General features: G+C 38.3%; 1 protein-coding gene across 1 annotated transcript in view; it reads left to right on the forward strand.

Annotated features, from left to right (window-relative positions):
- vn (membrane-bound neuregulin protein vein) overlaps positions 1–16846 on the forward strand; it is a 653046-nt gene that overhangs the window by 635637 nt on the left and 563 nt on the right. The window contains exon 8 of the mRNA XM_025297750.1: positions 13197–13419. The gene's annotated coding sequence lies outside the window, so the exon portion shown is untranslated. The remainder of the gene's footprint in view (positions 1–13196; positions 13420–16846) is intronic.

The raw sequence follows: 16846 nt of genomic DNA on the forward strand, positions 1-16846 counted from the left end.
ATTTCGGCACGGAGCAGCTGATTGAATAAACGCGTCGCGAAAATATCATGAGGACGAAATTGAATTCGCAGCTAACGGAGAACCGAATCTCGTGACTCATTGGCGTCTTTTAAAAAACCCTTATAAAAAATAAAAAAGAAACGCTTCGTCTCCTCGACGCGCAAGGGACAATTTATCTCCACGTACAGATATTTTTCTCGTTACCACGAAATATCCGGTTGCGAGCGACGCTTATATTCGACGTGTACATTCGACGTCACGGCGCCGGGAGAAACGAGAAATCAGTTAAAGCACGATTTCTCGGAGTTAACCGACGTTGACGAAAGCAGCTCTGAGACGGCTCGATAACCGCGAGCGAGCTATCGCGCATCGAGACGCCTAGCTTTGTCAGTCTCGACTGTGTCATACTCCGAAGAAATCGCTCGCGTATCGCATGTCCTCGCGTATAACTGGAGGAACGGCAGCGGCGGATGAGCATTTAGGCATGTACGTATATATAGATATATGTACATATTCTTAATGCGACTGTAATGGACTTGCCAAGTATTCAACGCGCGCGCGGAACTCGCGTTAACTTAAGCACGGTTACAAAGCCGATAGTTGTTAACTTCCGGGATAAGGCGAGGGAGCGCCTCGAGACAGTACAAGTGCTAGTTAGCAGCCGCGCCAGCCCGGTTAGCCCAGCGGGGAACTTCGCCGAAGGTTGTTAATAATTTAATCAATAAGCGAATAAAACGGGTCTTAAGACACGGGAGTGAAATAAACGACGAAGTATCGCGGCAGCGTGCGCCATCCGAGAGAGGTAAATGTGCGATGAAGTGAAAGCCCCGAATCGGAATTTCGGGTCCTACGTTGCTGCTTCCCTGCTTCACCTGTAATTCGTGTCGAGCTTGAGAGGCACCATTGGAGAATTCCCAGATATGACGTTGTAAAGCTATATAGTTTTACAGACTGCCGTATACAAACTATCTTCCTTTAATGTTACAAGTAATTACTCGCTGTCGTTTGCCCCGTGTGAATTTTAAAGGAGATCTCGTTTCGGAATTAATTAATATTTGATCATCTTCATATTTTGCCTCCGTTTAATTTTCGATCGTGATTTTAATCAGTAATGTATTGATTAACTTAGCTGCAGATATGGTATGCGAGATATAAGCAAATATTAAGTAATTTAAGAAATGTTAAAGTAAATTAATAAAAAATAAATAATAATGAAAATAAGTAGAAATATAATGTAAATAATATAATATAAATAAATAAAAATAAAAATAAAAATAAATAAAGTTTTATTACCATAATCTTTCTTTTCTTTGGAAATTTCTTTGGTTATTTTAACATTTGAAAATAGTTAATCTTAATTTAACACAACAAAGTCTAAGTAGTACAACAACGATATGTTAAATTAACACACGACTGTGTAAAAAATTTAACACAAAACTTTCTACACACAAAAAATTTTAATAAAAGTACGAAATGTTTTTAACTGTGTAAGTATTAGATATAATAATAATAAATATAATAAAGCTAAACAGAAATAAAAAGCAAATGTTAATAGCTATTATTATAGAAATTATAAATTAATTAATTTTTAATTGAAAACATAATTAATTGTAGATTTGTATCTACGAACTGTTTGGCTGTTTGAATCAATATTTCTTGCATGGAATTAAAAGTATATAATATTTAATAAAGTAAACGCAAGTATATATTGACGAATTATCAAAGTCAATCGTGAAACTATATCATACATTATTTGTAAAATAATTAACTAATATCGCGGCCTATCTTTCAACTCAGGTAATCTATATTTCAACTCGAGTATCTTTTTATTTTTAATAAGTTTGTTAGACGTAAAAATCCGAAATTTCCTTCTAATCGATGATTTTAGTGGACATGCATTGTTCCAAGAAATAAAAATTTCAAAAATCAGGGATTAGGATAGTCTTTCGTAAAAAATCATAACAATCCGAATCCGAATACTATTCTAATAATATTCTAAATTAATGAGGCTTGCAATCAAATTGTCAAATTTGAAAAAGTCTGAACACTCTTTCCTTTCGCTCTAACAATTAATAAATTACGATAAAATTAATGTAACTTACAAACTATCTTTAATTATTAATATCTTTACTACTAAGACCTTTTTGACTTATCTTTTCTCGCGATTTTGTCATGTTAATTTTCGAATTAATGTTATTTATATTGATAATTGGAGCAAAAATAAAGTTCGGATTATTTAATAGATCTACTGGATTCAATGCAAATATTATTTTGTGAATATATTTATAATATTTTATTTAAATTCATCTGTACGACAAAAAAATTGCAATATTTCGGTTAGATTGTATTAATTCGATTAATTGTCTCGGCATTTGGATTTCGTTATTGCGGCTTTTCAGCAAACTCTGCCACTTTCTAAATTTCGATACATTTGTTTTCGACACACGTTTTCGACAATGCACGTCCACCATAATTCCACACTCTTGGAAATGTATGACGCATCACTGACCGCACCTTCCTTCGTATCCTCCGTTCTGGCTTCTCGATCCAGCATCCTGCTTCTGGATGGATGCTATGGATACTCCATCATGCCGTTGACACTAGCCCTGACATACGATTCCATCGAAAAACGCATGTTTAATGAAAGCGATCCCAACGAAAGCTCGACGATTCGGTATTTCAAGAGCCGGCGAGATATTTTGATCATCCGACAGAAATTGTAAACAACGCGTGGACACACGTTTATACCGCGATATGTGAGTCGCTCGCTGACCCGACAAAGTAATAAAAATACTAGAAAAAGTGCGCAATGCCCGCGAGTAAGTTTGACCGCTGTAGAGTGGAGATTTTGGATCTATTTTCGAACTCAACTGCTTAACATCTGAAGAAGTCCAATATATATATAAAGTATTTTACACACACACATATGTGTCATATAAGTATTATATATATATATATATAATTTTATATAATGCAAATATGTAAAATTTTATATATTATAAATTATATATAAATACAATTTTATATATATAATATATTTATGTATAATATATATATATTATATATATGTGTGTGTGTGTGTGTGTGTGTGTTTGTGTGTACATGTATCTTTTTACCATTTAGAAGCGTTGAGTAGGATTTCAGTTTTTATATAAATAAAATCTTTCTCTATACATATATATTTTTTTTATATATTAATATATATATATATTTTTTCTATATGTTATGCATATTTATATATGTATATATATATATATATTTAATATACTTAATATATAGAAGGAAAGAGAGATTTAATTGATATAGAAATTGAGATCCTACTCAACGCCTCTAAGTGACAGAAAACTTACAATTTACAAATTTTCGAAAAAATCTCGACAAGGTTTCAGGTGAAATACAATCAAAATAAGTATATAGACATCAGAATATTAAATCAACATGGAAAGAAATGTTGAGGTCCAAAGTAGAATTGAAATTTCGATTCGGAATGCTTTCTCGTGTTTCTCGCACATGCAAATTTCATTTAAATGTGCGTGCGATTCTAATTTAATAACGATTTAACAGAAAACCTAATTATGCATGTACAAAAATTTCCTATAAACTTTTGTATATTTTAAGTTTCTAAATTCAAACAGTGGGTATCCACCGTCTCGTAAAAAAAAATGTATTAGAAGTTACAAAAATGGAGAAATTTCCCGAGAAGTCATCGTATCGAAATCCGAATATATTTGAGGAAATCACATCAGTATTCGAATTTATGATTTTTCGAGGAAATGTTTTCAGTTTGCAAATTGCGAGATTTTAATCCTTCAGTGCCTACCCTCAAACGACCTGAACGAAAATTTCAACGCGAACCACCACGTGTTGAGTAGCAAACAAATCAATTAGCCACGGTCGATTATTCCCCTTATAGCCCAAGAATAATTGATTGTATTTAATCAATTTGCTTACTGCTCAAAAGTCTCTCTTACCGCCCAATTTTCTCCACTCACGGCCTCACGCGTCGCAAATATTTAATCAAATTGATTAATCGAATCGAATCGGCACCGGCGTTAATTAACTCTCCGCGCTGTAACACGTACTTAAATAAACGCAGTAAATAAAACACGGAAATTATAATGAAAGACACGAAGAGGGGAAGGACGAAAGTAAATTATCATTGTAAATTAAAGTCACAACATATCTTTTTACTGATGTCGGAATTGTTTTCAACGGTTAACTGCAAACAGCTCCATGTTCTGTTTGTGTCTCATTTTTAGCTAATTTGTTGTGCGGCTGAATCACTGCGCGCAGAAGAAGTTAATGCACGTTTCTCCGGTCGAGTCGTCGTAATCATATCACTCTATGCGAGTTCAGTGCCGGTATCAGTACCGCGAGTGAATATCTGGAATGCTACAACAGAGCGGCGGAAAGCAGGATGCTGAATTGGGAAATCATAGAACAGAGAACGCCAGGATGCGGACAGCGATACATCATGCATTTGCAGGCGCGTGGAATTATTTATTGCGATGTCATTTTTGAAATTTCCGATTTAGGCGAACACTTGACAAATTTTTACCAAGAATAAGAAAAACCGCTCGAGCGAGGAAAAAGACTGATATTCGCAGTTCGTCTCACCATTTAACCCTTGAGGCACATATTTTTCAGAAAATCCGAATCATATGAAAATTTATATACGAGGGTTTTTGGGGTCGCTGATGACGAATCTGTTATCAGATTTTCGAAATTTAAGTTGGCGGATCCAAGATGGCGGACGCAAAAATGAAAAATCGCGATAATTTCGGTGACAATGGATATTGTGGGGTTTTTAGAGTCGCTAATTACGAATCCGTTATCAGATTTTCAAAATTCAGGATGGTGGCCACAAATATGAAAAATCGCGATAATCTGGAATCCGTCATCTTGGAAAATGAATTTTAGAATTTAGGCCTCAGATTCGTAATCAGCGACTTCAAAAATTAACCAGAGTACAATTTTAGCTAATTTAATAAAAATTCTATGATCCGCCATCTTGAATTCGCCATCTTGGCAAATTAATTTTTGAATTTGGACCTCAGATTCGTAATCAGCGACCTAAAAAGCTCCCAAATCTTGGTTTTGAGCAAAAAATTCACTCATAGTTCGTGGAAAATGATTTTGTTTTGTAAAAATGTGTATCTTTCACACTTTGTTTATTTATAATAAATGGACAACTTATGCAAAACATTTTTCAACCTTTCATGAATGTTCTTATACCATATAAGGAGCTAAAAAATGCAAAAAACCCTCAATTCGACAAGAATCCCTTAAATATGAAATATTTCATGAAAATGTGAGAATAAATAGGTGATAAGCATATTTATCACTATGTCCCAAAGGGTTAATGAATGACGATAACTCCATGAATTTTTGATCACCGATCGAATCAAAATATGTGTCATTTCTGTTACCCATTTATACCTTGATATTTATTAATCTTTTCAAAAATATATGTATATATATTTAAAAAATGCGTTTAACTTTTCTTTCCTAATTCAGATATTATCGACGAGATACGATGATCATTAATTGCGAGCAAAACCACTAAATTCCACAACAACAGAAACAGATCTTGTCATACGATTGACGGACGTCATGTTTATACCTTATATATTTTCAAATTTGAATTGTTTAATTTTATTGAATCGTGTAATAAATAATTTCGGACTTTCCAATAAATCTCCCGATGAAAGCCCAACTTATTACATATTGTAAATCCAACAAATCAGTTTCTCCCGACTTTAATACATTTCTTTCCGCGAAAATGTTAAATTATCTAATATTTATTCATCTCGCATATCCCGTCTGCAGCTGAATAAGTTATGTAATTAATATCTCACTGACAGAGAAATTAAAAATGAAAATTAACCACAAGTAGGGAATAATAAAATTACATAATCCTGAAATCAATAATTAGCAGAACATCGCTGTGTTCACATCTTAAAAAAGATACCCAATTAGTTCTTCAAGTTTGACAGGATGTGCACGATAAATATAAAGCTAACATTTCAACTCGGAAGGTGCGAAAAGGAAGAACAAGGATGCTTCAAGCGAAGTTGAACACGTCCTGCGTTTCCTGTCCGATCGATAAATACGACGTCCTGCGACGCGATGAAAAATCAACTTGACGAGAAATCCTTTCGCGCGCTGACGCTCAAAGGAGAAAGTGAACGAAAGGCGAAAGGGGAGAGGGCAAGCAGTCGCAATAATATATTAATTTTTAATGAACCCTAAGTCGACCGATGCTGTTCTCACGCGCACGGCCAAGCGCGCACCGCAGAATCGATAACTCGCGTCGGAGCGGGCGACCGCGCAACTTCCCGAAAGTAACAAACGATGGCACGGATGTGTCAGGCCCGGTGATTAACGATAGCTCGCGGTTCGTGTTCTCTCGCTCATTGCTAACGATCGTCGTCGATGTCAACGTGATTCATTTCATCAATTATCGTCGGCTCGTGCCCTCACGCGACGATGACGGTCGGACAACTCGCCATGATGATCCTCGACCGCGAGCAGATCCGACGACTTTTATGAGCCTCATCGGTGACATTTTGTCGGGCGGACTCTTATCGGCGGACTCTTATCAGATGGGCACGGCTCGCGTCGTGCGCGAGCGGCAACTTTTTACCGCGCGAGTTGTCTCGCCATTAATCGCTTGACAGTTATAGATTTTTCGAAAATTCTCTCCACAGAATCGTGACACTCTGCTTTCACTGTTTTCTGTTCTAAGCTATTTCGAAACAGTTCTGCGTATTTCAAACGATTTGTTTTTTTTCTTTCTTTCTGATAAAGTTTGGAGCACGTCAAACGATCGCAATTGCAAGCCGCCAATTTGAGTTTGTTCATACGGATGTAAGAAGAAAAATTATATCGCGGTAAGGCGTCGGTAATAAATATATTAACCTGAGCAAAAAATTGTTAGGGCCATCCTCATGAAATATAAGGCCTCCATAAGGCTGAAAATAGAATGCCCTAAAAAGGGATGTCGCATTATTACCATATCAGGCCACGAGATGGATCTTTTAGGGATAGAAGGGTTTATTAGGGGTACCTCTCCCTCTTAGATTTAATAAAACTTTGATAGAGAAAACTGATAAGGACCTTAGAAAGATCTTTTAGGGATGCCTTAAATTTTACGAAATAAGGCTTTGATAAGAAAAGGTGAGAAGGGTCTTACAAGGATTTTCTAGGGATACCTTAGATTTAATAAATAAAGCTTTGATAAGGAAAGCTGAGAAGGGCCTTAGAAGAATTTTCTAAGAATGCCTTAAATTTAATAAATAAGGCTTTGATAGGCAGAGCTGAGAAGAATCTTAGAAGGATTTATTAGGATTTATACGTCTTAGATTTTACGAAATAACGCTTTAACATGGAAAACTAATGTAGGCCTTAGAAGGCTTTTCTTTTATTTTCTTTTAAGGATGCCTTAGATATACAAAATCAAATTCTGTTATAAAAAATTAATAAGATCTGAAGCGTGCAATAAAATTGTCATAGTTTAGTATCGTTTTAGTAGGTAGGTATACTCTATCTGGTTCTTTTAAAGATTTTTTAATTATATCGCAATTAAAAACAAATTTTATTAGTTTTATTAGTTGCCATATTCATTAGTCTTTTCCAAGGACTTTTCTAGTATTGTCTTCGTTTTGAAATGCAGCAAACTTTAATAAAAACAGTAACAGAATTTTTGCGTGTAAAGAATATTTGCATTTCTCCTGCAGTCTGTTCGATGCATCGATCGTTAATCACGCGTGATGTTTCGTCGTTTGCATCGAAAGCAATTAATATATTGAGCAAAGCAAGAGTAGAGACGGGTGTAGAATAAAATACCCTCACTGATTTTCGTTGACTCCTGCGACTCTACATCCGTCCAATGTTCAGTCTCCTTAGCATCTAGGACGAGTTCCTTTTTTCACAATATTTTATCGCTTTTTCTTTCTCTTTGTTTATCTTTTCTCTTTCATTGATTTCGATGAGATTTAAGGAAAAAGAATGGCGAGACAGAGAAACATATATGGTCACGTTCAAGAGATGAGATTTTTATCCCAAAAAGAAGTAAACACGATATTGCAACGTTCCGAGAATGTATACGTGAGACGCGATTCGCGTAGAGTCAATCGCGAATGAAAATTACGACGTTTAGACAAGAGAGAAAAAATGAAAATGTTTTGTTTCGCGAACGGTAATTCGAAAGAAACGCACGTCCTGTTTCGTAAGGACTAAGTTGTAATGTAAATAAACGCGCCTACCGAATTTATCGGTCGTTTGTTCAAATGAAATATTATCGCTTCTGACACGCGTGAAAAATGTAGAATGTACGCGTAGAAAATTGATAAACTCAATAGACATAAAATTTATCAAGCCAAATAAGATAAATAAATAATGGTGAATTTCACATGCGATGGCGCAATTCTGATCAAATTTTAACATTACACACTACTCGAAGCAGGAGTTATATTGATTGAATCGCAAATAATTCCATATCTTGATTTCAATATAATAACAAACTAAAGCATTTATATCTGTATCTTCTAATGATTCAGAGTAAATATAAAAGAGAGAAATATACAGTATACAGTACATCTTAAAAATTCTGTTATGTAATACGGTAATTCAAAAATACGATCTCCTGATTATTTCGAGCAATGTGTAAAAACAGTATAATTAAATCGCATTGATTTTATCGAGATATTACAAACACCCATCACCATAAAAATGTCTTTTCTTTTCTGACTCACCGATACACAGCAGACAGAGTCAGCCGCGTTCTGCTGCGGATCTGTAACAAAAAATATAGTTTCGTTAGTTAAACCATTAGGTTAAAAGTTAGGTTAGGTTGAGTTCAGTTCGCGGAAGCGCGCGCGTGCAGATACAAATGTTGATTCTTTGCCATTGCAATTCAACAGTTTTTATTTCAATCGCTCGGTTTTCGATTGCAATAAATCAAGAAATGTATAAACGATCGGTGAACCTCACCTTCAAGCCGACTCTGCTCGGCCCGAACCGGATCCTCCGGTGCGGCATCGATATCCGTTGAAACTGCGTCCCGGTAACCGCAGCTATCGCGTGGTCGCAAACTCCAGCAGATCTGTAACAAAAAGCGAGTTTCTTCATTAGTATTGCAGCGACAAATGCGCCCCGCATCAAGAGTACGAAGATTCGAGAATACAAATTAGCTTCTTCAACTTAACCAAGTTAACCAATAAAAGTTTACCTTTAAAGACCATGAAACACTGCTATTGCTCAAGATGTTCTGGATCGTCACGCACGCACACACACACATACACACGCACGCACACACACGCACGAATATTACACGCTATACGCGCGCGTACATTGTGATCGAGTGTGAAAATTCGGAAATTATTACGCGCGGCGATCCGCCGATCCGTCCGCCGCCGCGGCGTAAACAATAATGGAGACGGTCGCGGCAATTGCGTACTTATGAACATGTTGTTTTCAAAGTCGCGCGACCTTGTCCTGCCGAGACGCGTCTCAGAGAGCCCGTAACGTTGTATAAAATTTACCTTTTTAAACAAAAAGGTAAAAAAAGGCGTCAAGTACACGCGCAACACGTACTGTGTTATTTTTAGAAATTCCAAATTATTTTTTTTCAAGTTATATATGTAATATAAAATTTTAGAAGTAAAATTTAAAACTATAATAAAACTCTATAATACTACTTTACAAAAGAAATGATATAAACGGCAATGTTTACGTTTTTAGTACTGTGCATGTCGTACCGTATCTGAGCGTGTATCTTTGGGCAATATAATTTATTATTTTCGTTATACAAGTAATAAGTTTATACAAGTAAAACTTATATCTCTAACAATAAATTCTTCTATTGAATACTATCAATAAAACTCTACAAAACTGTTCTACAAAAAAATGATAACAAAACAATAGCATCAACTGAAAAACTTTACTCATCATCAGCTTTGCAAATGAGAGCGATTTGCAATCTGAACATAAATGCATCGAAAACTCCCAATGATACACAGTCCGGTACTTCAAAAACAGTCTTCATTATTTACTAAAACACTGAGTTTTATGGTTATTTTACTTATTATTATAATAAATTAGTTAATATAACAATACAATAAAAAATATTTAATGCAAAAAATCTTGGCTTCTCTCTCTCTCTCTCTTTCTCTCTCCTCTCTTTCTTTCGCTCTCTTTCTCTTTCTCATACATTTCTGCTCCTGTATTCTAGCAATATTCTTCTCTCTCTTACTCTCTATCGCTTGCTTACTCGCACTCACTGCTTCTTCAGCGCGCTTATAATACCTCTGGTGTCGGAAAAGTGAGATGCACAAATCCCCTTTCCTCTGCGGTCTAGCATTTCTAAAGGCCATCACATACAAATGAACGTAAGCAGTAAGACGTAAGCAGTAAAGAAACTGACCAATCACGATCAATTATTCTCGTAAGTTTTCAAATGGCGTCTTTAAATTTCGATTGTGATTGATCGATTTGCTTACTGCTTACGTCTTACTACTTAAGTTCGTTAGTGTGTGATCGCCTTTACTTTCTTACCGAATCGAAATTTTTCGTGATTTGGACTTTATTTTAAAATATCGATATTTAGAGACAACGTACACAAAAACACAAGAACACTTTTCTTCCTATTTTTTAAGGCCGAATCGATTGGGACTGAGAAAACCTCGATCGGTTTAGCCATTGCTGAGATATGAATATCTCACCTCGTTTCAACTCGCAGTTTAATATACAAGGTAATATATGTAATATCGTTCGGGCGCAACTTCGTTGCGATTGAACTTGGCGCGAGGCAGTACCGTGCCTTTTGATTATATTTTATTGTAAAGTATGCTATATTTTTAAAATAAAAAATTATTGTTGTATACTGACAAGGTTATAAGAAATAAAGAAATTACAGTCTAAATTTCTTCGAATGAAAAGAACGAATATTTTTACTCAAGCAATAATAAAAATATTTCCTTACAAGGCCCTTATAATATTGATTTATAAGGACCCGTTAAACGATTTGTTACACATCTTGTACAGAATCCACCGAGAAGAAAAGTGCCGGAATCTTTAAAGCATCGATTGTACATGGGCGATTTTCTGATTTCCAGCGCGACAGCGGAAATAGCGGTGGTGGCAATTGTAATCGAATCAAATTCGAGCAAAATGTTGAGCTAATGCAATCTAGACACAATCGTCGACTGGCGAATCTTCAATATTTGCCTTTACTCTTCAGATTGCCTATTAAGATCCAAAGGAAGTTTCGAGAATTTGTACAGTAAAACTGACGATCCTACCAGCATTACCCAGGGTAAGAAGTGGATTCGATGAATCTAACGATCGCAAATAAGCTTAATGGTCCGTTCTAATTAGAAGTAAGATCCATTATCGCCGCCAAATACCAGGCGAAATCCGTAGAGACCGCATCAACTATCCAATTCCGGCCGTTAGTTGACTTTTAACAAGTCACGAGCTCGACAATAGGTGGAAAAAAGACAAAGACACGGTAAGAGGTCATGAAAGAGCGCCAAAGAGAAAAAGAGAGAGAGAGAGAGAGAGACTCGGCTACCTCGATTAAATAATTGCGACAGCGGTTAATTAAGTTTACGTCTATCGAATCGCTTCCCAAAGTTAATCCCTTCACTCTGCCGCGGCACCGGCTCGTTAACTTCGCTAACTTCGATCAAACCCTTTCTCTTTCGAGGAGCGCGACGCGAGGAATCGTGAGGCAACGCCAAATCCGAAAACGACAGCTTGAAGCAGGCATTCCGTGGCGAAAAGGAACTCGCCCGACTTGTTGTGAATTTTCGAAAATATCTCGGCACGTGCGCGATATTATTATCCTCAAGAAATCGCTGTCCACTGCCGAGCTTCTTTCGGTGATTGTTAATTTTTCTCTCGTCCGATAACTTCAGCGATTATGTAATGTTCGATAGCGTTATAGCCGAACGCAGGCGCTTAGCGAGCGCCAAGTTTCTTTACAATATCATAAAGGGCAATATTGTTCTAGTTTGCTCCTTAGTTAACTTCAATACTTGTCCTACATCGTATCGTATGGTTCCCCTGTTACGACTTGGTTTGTTCAGGACTAATTTGTCTCACACAGTTCCCGTTACGCGTACGTATAACACAAATACTTTTACTATAAAACGAACATAGTAAATTTTTTATTAATTCCTGGCTCTCCCCACCGCGAAACTACCGACTGACGTTAGAAGCAAGAGAATGCTTGAAAAAGATCCTTGCAAAATACGCTGAAATGAAAAGTTTGTTTCATCGTCACAGTGATGTCAATCGAGATGTATAAAATAGCTCGGAAAACAGTCGAGAAAATATCATATCTGTGCAACGAGAAGAATTACCGAAATTGCGAGAAGCAACAAATTTACAATGCTTTTTATTACACGTACAGTCTGTCTGATGCCCGGCATAACTCGAAAGCAATTTATTGTAATGACTTGGAAAAAAATACACACACACTGCTTGATTAGAATTGTGATGCTTTATCATTGATAATTTGTCGCCTCCATTATCAATAATTGCGTGGCATTTTTCTATTAATTTTATCGTATGTTCTTGAGTTAAAGATTTCCAAATCAATCAAATTTATTGAACCAACTTCTCTTGACTTTCTACATTTTCTTCCCACGGAACTTAAGCTTCATCAATGCCCGAATATTTTCGATAGAATTTATATTCGGCCAATCCCCATTGTCACCGAAATTATGACGATTTTTCATTTTTGCGTCCGCCATATTGGACCCGCCATCTTGAATTTCGAAAATCTGATAACGGATTCGTCATCAGCGACCCCAGAAACCCCCGTATATAAATTTTCATGTGATTCGGATTTTCTGAAAATTACGTGCCTCGAAGGGTTAACGCACAATACTCGCAGACGTGAGAGAGCGCACCATCGTCTTGGAGGGCGCAGCTCATGTAAATCGCGCATTCGCACTTAATCATTCAGCACTTAGCTCTCAGCAAAAGGTGAACTCTGGTCTCCTTCCCCCATCCCTCTTCCTGCAGTCTAATAGTTACCTCAAGGGAGGCCGGTGTGACCCTGATGCTCGTAGATAAACTTAATGGTTCCGGGCTAATTAGGCCGGAAAGTCCGGAGCCGACGGCATTAGCGGCATGCGCACCTTTCGTGCTGCAGGAATAATTTGGCCCGCTACTTCCTGCCGCAGGAGAGCCTCAGGAGACGAAGCGAGCCGCCGACCAACGTCATCCTCGCGCACTCCGCACCCTGGACCGTCGTGAATCGGAATTCCGCGAGCTAGTCTGAACGAACGAGAGTGCCAGCGTCATCGTCGTCGCGTTGAGCGCCCTTTCTACGCCAGAGACGAAGGCCCAATGCGACCAAGAGCTTTCACCCTGCACCTGCTGAGCTTCCCTTGGATCGTGACGAAGGTAAGGAAAGAGAGATGCGCGACACGCCGCTCGCAATCGGGATCAGCTTTGAAGGGGATGTGAATATCGAGGCGAAAAAGCGGAGCCCGTCTCAGTTATCGCGAGACTGAGATCGACGTTGCACGAAATGATGTGGCTCATCCTTTTAAGGCTCTTTATTACTCACCACGGCCATCTTGACTTGTGACGCCACGTTGAGCGAGGAAAAATGCACGCTCTCAAAATCCTTGCAGAAAATGGATTTGAATAGGAAAATATGGTCGTACAATGTGTAGACGCTGTGAAACAGTCCCAACAGTTCCCTTTCGGTCTAACAAGCGACACATTTTTACGAGTACTTTTTGCCTTTCTAATCTATCCTTCGCCATGACGCCATCGCGTTAATTTTACGATAATTTCTTGATTGTTGAAGCGAAAGGGAAATCTTTTCGGGTTCCTTTATAAATCGGCTCGGTCGATTGCAAGCGTCACTCTATGAACATAATCTTTCGTCGCAACGTATTTTGCAGGGATTTTGAGCGTGTAACTTCCCACTTCTGACGTCTTCAATCAAGCCGCATCGGGCGTAGCCAAGAGCTCCTTAACCCTTAAAAACTACCATGGATGAGACTTCACCCCATGCGAATTTCGTTTCATTCTTATTAAATGTTAACCTATCCGCTGCACAGACAATAACTTCTCTATTTTTTATTTAATATTCAATAAAAATAAAATATTTAATTGCATTGGTTTGACTTTTTTATTTCTGAAATAAAAATATATACCGGAATGAAATTTCAGCCAAATGATAGCATTAACGTGATTGTCCTTGATGGTAGCTTTTAAGAGTTAACGGCCCAATTAGCCGACTTGGACAATAAAGAAAGCCAATCGCAAAGCGGCTGTAGATCTATCCTGTTTATTTTTAACGACAGCACCGTTATCTCGTTACGTTGTCGTCTCGCGCAGCTTCTCCGCCATACGTTGTGCGTGCGTGCAACGAGAACGTAACGATAAAACGGCGCTGCCGTTAAAAGTTACAGAACAGATCAGCCGAAGAGATAATCCGTCGGGCGACGTTGATCGAACGACAATACTACCGACGGAATCGTATGTTGCATGGTTCATCAATTCGAGCTCCCCGCGTTTGCTCTCTTCCTTTTGCTATCTCCTAGTGAGCCGATCCACCGGTTGAGCGGCCCGCACCAGCCGCTTTCAGCAAACCGCAATCGGACGCTGCAAAGTTTCAATCCGAAGCTCATGATCCCAGCGCGGGTCGGGCGGAAGCTCGTCAAAGACACAGATCAGCCGCAATAGCCGATCGCGACGCGGCCTCGTAAGAACCCGAGAGCGATAATAAAACGGAATTTCCATTTGGGTGCCCCTCCGGCTCGTTAAAGTAAAGATGGAATAAACTATCGCCGAGCATGTCGATTCCATTACCCGCCGCCACGGCCACGCTCGTTTGTCGAACGGGGAGGGAAGACACAGAGGGGAGACTGTACCGACAGAGAGAGAGAGAGAGAGAGAGAGAGAGAGAGAGAGAGAGAGAGAGAGAGAGAGAGAGAGAGAGAGAGAGAGAGAAGAGAGAGAGAGAGAGAGAGAGAGAGAGAGAGAGAGAGAGAGAGAAGGGGGGAGGGATGTTCTATTATACCGAATAGCTAGCAAGTTCTCCGCCCCTCACTGCCCTCTCAGGAAAGACAGAAGACAGAAGGCAAAAACGTGAGAGGAAGCAGAGTAGGGATGAGAGGAGAGAACGTGTGGTAGACACGGACGAGGGGACCACCAAAAGAGAGAGAGAGGGAGAAGCCTTTTGGTCTCGATGCTTTATCCATTACCCGCGATACCGCAAGCAACAACCGTATCGAAACGATATTGCGACCGCGACGAGAGAGGAAAGTTTCGTGGAAAACTGCATCGTCTTCTTCTTCTTCTTCTTCTTCTTCTTCTTCTTCTTCTTCTTCTTCTTTCTCCTCCTCCTCCTCTTCCTCTTGGTGCACCACTTCCCTTTCGACGTTCTTTACACACTCTGAGAGCGAACCGCTGAGATTGTCGAACTTCCACGCAACTTCGACGACGATGATTATCGTGAGTGTACTCTAATGCCTAATGTGCCTTAAAAATAGAGGTTTAACCTCCTGCTGTCTCTCTCCCCCGTTCGTCCCTCTCTATCTCTCTCGCACTCTTACTCTCCAGGTATTACGATATAACCCCGCAAAAAGTTCGAATATAGTTCTAAGGGGTATCCGATGAGCTGAACTTTTTGTAGCACATTTCTCTAAGTATGGGAAAGGTAAATATAAAATATTAGCCCCCTCCGCCCCGGCAATTAAACAGAAGCCGAGTTTAACGAGTTTTGCTTCCTAACCATTGGACACACTTTTTGACTTCTACATCAACATTTAAAGAATTTAAGTGTTATTTCCATGATTCCGCAAAAAGTTATTGAACAAATAAAGTTAGCAATTTAAACGATCTCTCTCTGAAACCTAACCTAATCTAATTTAATCTAACCTAAAAACCTACGACATACTTGAGCATAAAAGATACAATCGCCTTAGAGTGAACCACAGCGTCGAGTTTGTTTGCAAAGAAACCGGTACTAACACCCAGATGATTGACTTCCAGAGGATACCTTTACTACTCAGGTTGCAAAGAGGCAGTGTTCCATCAGAGCAAGTCGATTATCATATCTGCGAGTATCTTTGGTGGCGAGAGGTGCGTCCAGTGAACCTTGATCCGTTCTAAGAACTGATTAAAACAATTAGACAAAATCGCGGCAAAAGTTGTTGAACAGATCTGTCGCTAAAAAGCAAAACCCCTCAAATTCGGATTCTACTATCGATAAACAACTGATAAACAATTGCCGAGACTAATATTTTACATTTAACATTCCCACACCTATATAAGTGTATTGGAAAAACTTCAGCTCGCTAGCTCATAGAGACCCCTCGGAACTACAAACAAAGGTTCTTCCGCTGAGCTGAAATCCGAGAATCAATTCGGACTGATACGGCTTCGTTCGTTTCATCTATGCAACTCGCAATGGAATTTCTCCCTCGAATTATTATCTTTGAAGTTTCATCGTTAATTCTATACATATACATATCCATGTTACAAATATAAAAATTCCGCACGTATATCTCATGTTCATTTCTTTCATAAAAAAAAACTTTCAAAAATTATAAACGCAAAAATCGAATTTCGAAGCAGAAGTCTTGCTTCAGCAGAAGTTAATTTAATTTTAGCGCAAAGTTTAAAGAGCTCTCCCTCTCCCTCTCTCTTTCTCTATCAGAATATCAGGTACTTTGACCTTGACATGAGTAGTATTCGCTGGGATATTTGAGAGGGTCCTTTAAAATGGAACACTCTGTGTAACCCTGTGTAACAGGAAAAATCATAGCATATTAAGGATACTGCCCAGAATATAGGATGACCATGGAAAGAG

The sequence above is a fragment of the Harpegnathos saltator genome, unplaced genomic scaffold (assembly GCF_003227715.2).
Source record: "Harpegnathos saltator strain DR-91 unplaced genomic scaffold, Hsal_v8.6 scaffold187, whole genome shotgun sequence".
In the NCBI taxonomy this organism is placed as follows: domain Eukaryota; kingdom Metazoa; phylum Arthropoda; class Insecta; order Hymenoptera; family Formicidae; genus Harpegnathos; species Harpegnathos saltator.